The sequence below is a fragment of the Glycine max genome, chromosome 1 (genome assembly GCF_000004515.6).
Source record: "Glycine max cultivar Williams 82 chromosome 1, Glycine_max_v4.0, whole genome shotgun sequence".
NCBI lineage: Eukaryota > Viridiplantae > Streptophyta > Magnoliopsida > Fabales > Fabaceae > Glycine > Glycine max.
This window is the reverse complement of record NC_016088.4, coordinates 20,746,370-20,751,115: the sequence shown is the minus strand read 5'-3', so window position 1 is coordinate 20,751,115 and position 4,746 is coordinate 20,746,370.

Below are 4,746 nucleotides of genomic sequence, written 5' to 3'. Positions count from 1 at the left end.
TCCATCTGATAGATGAGGAGGAGGCTCAGACTCAGGACACTTAGGATCTATCTCAGGGATTTTAAATTCCTGATGATGTTGCTTTTTTGGATAATATCATAACTATATTAGTTTCAGTACATTGTTTTTAGTGATTTTGATTTAGGTTTCTTTATACACTTATAATTTTTGTGGATAGTTAGTATGCATGTTTTGAAGCATACAGAATAGTGTGACTTGATTTTAATGAATATGCAGTGAAACACTTTTATCTTTTTGTGAAATGGGTGTTATAGACTGCTTTTTGATTGAATGCATGATTATGATGAAGACTGTGTTTCTTTTCATAAGTTTGAGCTAGTGTGTATGTTAGACAAAGAAAGAACAAGAATGTGAGCTTGCAATTAGAATTGTTAGTCAGTAGACAGATTGATTGAGAAAGAAAAGCTTGAACCGTAACCGATGAGAGTGTGGTCTTAAACTATGAGTGAACGACTAGCTTTGAGTAATAGTCTTTGCATCAATCTCTGAATTTTAGAATGAAATGTATGAATGAGGACATGATGAAGGCCATGATTGTATATACAAGCCAATAAACCAAAAAGCTTACCTTGAATTATAATTGTATCCTTTGCACCCTTTGTGAGCTAAATTACATTTTCAAAATTGAACCCTGAACTTGAATGAACATCTCCAGATACCTTGCTTAGATTCTAGGAGAGCAGATGGTTCAAGGCAATTTGCCCCAAATTTGGGGGAGTTAATCGGGATGTAAAGTGGAAGGTAAAGCACATCAGCACACACAACAAATAAGTTGTGTTAAAAAAAAAAGCAATCAAAGAAAGTGTGTGCTGTTGTAATAAGGTCAAATACAAGTTAAAGTGAAAGGCTAATGAATAAGCTAATTGTATTGAAAAGACTACTTGGATACGTCTAGGATTTGTGCTCTCTTAGAATCTAAGCCTTTGAATCCTAGAAAAACCAATTATTTTTGTAGCCAAGCCTCACTACAAGCCTGTGAAAGTCCTTCTGATTCTGTTTATGCATTTCTAACTTTATGGCTTGAGATGAAGTTCAACGATTGGACCTCTTGCAAGTTGTTGTTGATGAATAGCTTAAACACTTGTGCTTGAGTGAAACAGTAGCCGTGAGACTTTGGTTTAAGCTACTTTCATTGATATCTGTCTTATGCCTAACTTCAATTAATTGTACAGGATACATTCTATTCTTCTCTTTGAATAATTGCATGCTTTGTGAAAGACAAGTGATGAGGGCATTTTGCTTCATTCTATTATCATGCAATCAACAGCTTTTGTTGCATACACCTTTGTACATAGTCACTGCATATTCTTGTCACTTGGGGACCAGTGAGTTGTTCTTTATTTGCTTGAGGACAAGCAAAACTGTAAATTTGGGGGAGTTATTAGTCGATGAATATGACTAACTTTTGTGTAATAAATTTGTGCAAATTGTATCTAACTCCTCCCATTTATGGTTATTTTGTAGTGTTGTAATTACTTTTTTTGTTAAATATAGGTAATAAGTACTTAGTACTCCCATTTTGTGTGTTTAATAATCATTTCCTTTCAATTTCAGGTAATTAGACAAGTTTGTGAAGTGCTGATTTTGATCTGCTCGCTAAGCCAATTTGCCGGCTTAGCAAGCCATCCGCTGCGCGCACCACTCTTGCGGATGAGCGCGAGGAAGAATCTGGAAGAAGGATGAGGTGGACACAAGCGCTAAGTGAGAGCTCATCCTGATAAGCGCACCGCTTGCATGCATCCGCTAAGCAAGAAGCTAGCCGCTAAGTCGAAATTCACTTATGCACGTTAAGCGAGCTAGAGTTGTGCTAAGCGTGCAAGCACCAGCAATGCCACCTATTTAAGCCTGAAATCAGAAATGGAGAGAGAGTTTGGGCAATTATCGAAGCTTTTGCATGTTCAGAGATTTCTAGAGAGAGAAAGGTCCAAGTTCCAAAGAGTTTTGAGAGCTTTTGCTGTGCGAAGACTGCCAAAGAACTGAGAGTAAAGAGGAAGTCATCCTGAGAGCATGAGATGAGTCTGTGAGTGATTGTGGGGTTCTAGAGGTGGACAAGACATCCCCATTGCTTGTATTCCTTCAATCCTTCATTTTTCTCTTCTCTTTGTTCTAAAAGAAGCTTCCTAGATAAGGAGAGCTAAATCCTCTGTTGGTTCTTCCTTGTAGGTACTTGATGTAAATACATGTATATCTATTTAATGATGTTTTATGTGTTCTCTGTGCTATCAGTACTTCATTTTAGTATGCTTTTGCCTTGATCACGTAGATGCATGCTTTGTTAGGATCATTCAATAGTGGAAACTGGTCTGATTCTTAGAACTTGATAGGACAGGGCTAGTTTATCGTATTATCATGAGGGATCGAGATGTGGTAACCTAGTTGTTTGTATGTTTGTCTTAATGTGGTTCTGGTCGAGTTTAGTCCAACAAGAGGAATTTGAGGACGATGCTTGATCAGGATTAGGCTAGACTATCACGAGGAATCGGGGTTTAGCATTTCAGGAGACACCATAGAACACATGAACATTGTTAAGTAGAGAATATCCTTATAACATCAGACACCTAATAGGAAGACCAACACGTTGTCTACTTGTCTTTACACATCATTACTCACGTGATTTTCCTTTTTAATAGTTAGTTTACATACCTGTTCATAGTCCACACATATCTTTTCATACTAGACACATATTCACTGAATATAGCTTTACCAAGTAACACAAGTTCCCCGAGAGTTCGATACTCGGTTCTTACCGTTTTATACTACTTGCACGATCCGGTGCACTTGTCGGGATCGAACACTAGAAATAGCCTAATCAGTGTAAAACTAGTTGAATGAATTCGAAACCCCATTCTAAGAAGTTGTCAAGTAGAAGAACATGGTTCAATAGAGAATTTGAGTTTGTAGCCTATAAATAGGTAGGCCTTGTACTTAATTTCAAAAGATGACTATCAATAAAAAAATCGAGCTTATTTTACTCAAAATTTCATCTTTAACATTTTCTGCCTGTTATTGCTTTAATTTGCAACTACCCTTTACTGCTTTCATTTACAAACCTTCATTTATAGCTTTAAACTTTTATATTTCATGCAAAATCCTATTTCCTGCTTGTTTCTTCATTCACCTACAATAAGGACTTCCTGGGGTAGCTTGGGAACCTATAGTCAAGAAGCAAATTCCCCTTCTCAGCACAAATCGTTTGGTCATTATTTAGGATTATGTTGAAGCAAGGGTAGCCGAAACATATTATGACTAACTTTACATTTTTATGTGACAACAAATTAGCAACACCTAGTGGGACTAGATAGGTGAAAACTTGCATTTTAGAAAAAAAATTGAATGTCATGGAGTCCATGCGGAAGAAAAGTGGTTCCTGCAAATCAATTGAAGTTGTTACCTCAGGAATGCCTATGATAATGGTGACTACAACTACTACCCAACCAACACAGACCACAACTATATCTATTTCAATACCTTCTATTGTAGTGGAAATTCCTATGGAAGAACAACCAATGACAACCTCATTCATACGACAACAAAATTGATATAGGGTTACATAATATTATAACAGTTATCCAAATAGTTAGTAGATATTGTGAAACCGAAGGCTCATAACGAGGTTTAACTGGATAAGGATATAGAAAAGAAATAGGAAAGATTGGTTCAAATAGTTTAGGCAAGACTGGTTGAGCTAGTTCACCAAATCCAAATTAATTAGTTCAACCAATTTTGAACTGTTCAATATGGGGAAATATTAAGTCTAAAGTGGAGCACATTGGTTGATTCATTGTTCAATATGGGGAGTCTAGCCACAATAAATATTATAAATTATAATTGTTTCTATTATCTTTAACAGGAATTGCATTTACATGGTATTCCTCCTTGCCGCCTCATTCTATATAGAATTGGACAAACATGGAAAGGTGCCTCCATAACAGGTTTCATAGAACCCAACTTGAGTTATGTTTGCTTACTTGATTAATTTTGAACAACAAGTGGGTGAGACGACTACTAACTTCATAGAAAGATTCAGTAAGCTAAGTAATAAATTTACATTACAACTTCTAGGATCTGAATATGTTTTTATGGTTGTGGGTAACATGCACCCCTAGTTGAGTGAAATGTTGCTTACATGGGAATATTCAGACTTGAGTCTCTTGGCAACCAAATCTTCCATTATTTTTTGAATGTTTTGTTATGAGGAAGGAATGGAGATCTCAACAAGAAATAGATCCATATGTAGTCTTTATCGGATTATGATGACTCTGATAAGTAGGTGTTTATCACATTGATTAGGCGGCTCATGTGATGGTAGCCTAGTTTCTTATAATGTTGTCAAAAAAGTATTCATGGATTGGAGCATTTGGGAACAACTTAAGTTAGGGGGCATATAGTCATGCTATCTTAACATTGTGACTCTACTTTTTTCAAACCTAATCTAGTTGAAGATGAGGGGAAAATAACAGTGTTATTAAAGCATTATATGTCTACTTTCTCCAAACCTAGTCAGCTTGAAGCTAGGGAGCATATAACAATGTTATTAAAGAATTCTAAGTCTACTTTTTTAAAACCTAGTAGTTCTAGAAGTTCCAAGTTTCCACACACAACATAACCATGTTAGCCAAGAATCATGGGCATTGGTTGCAGGAAGAATGGTGGCAGCATGATTCGTTTGATACAATGCATCTTTCAACTTTCTCTTTATGTTATCAACTAAAAGATGCAGGGGCA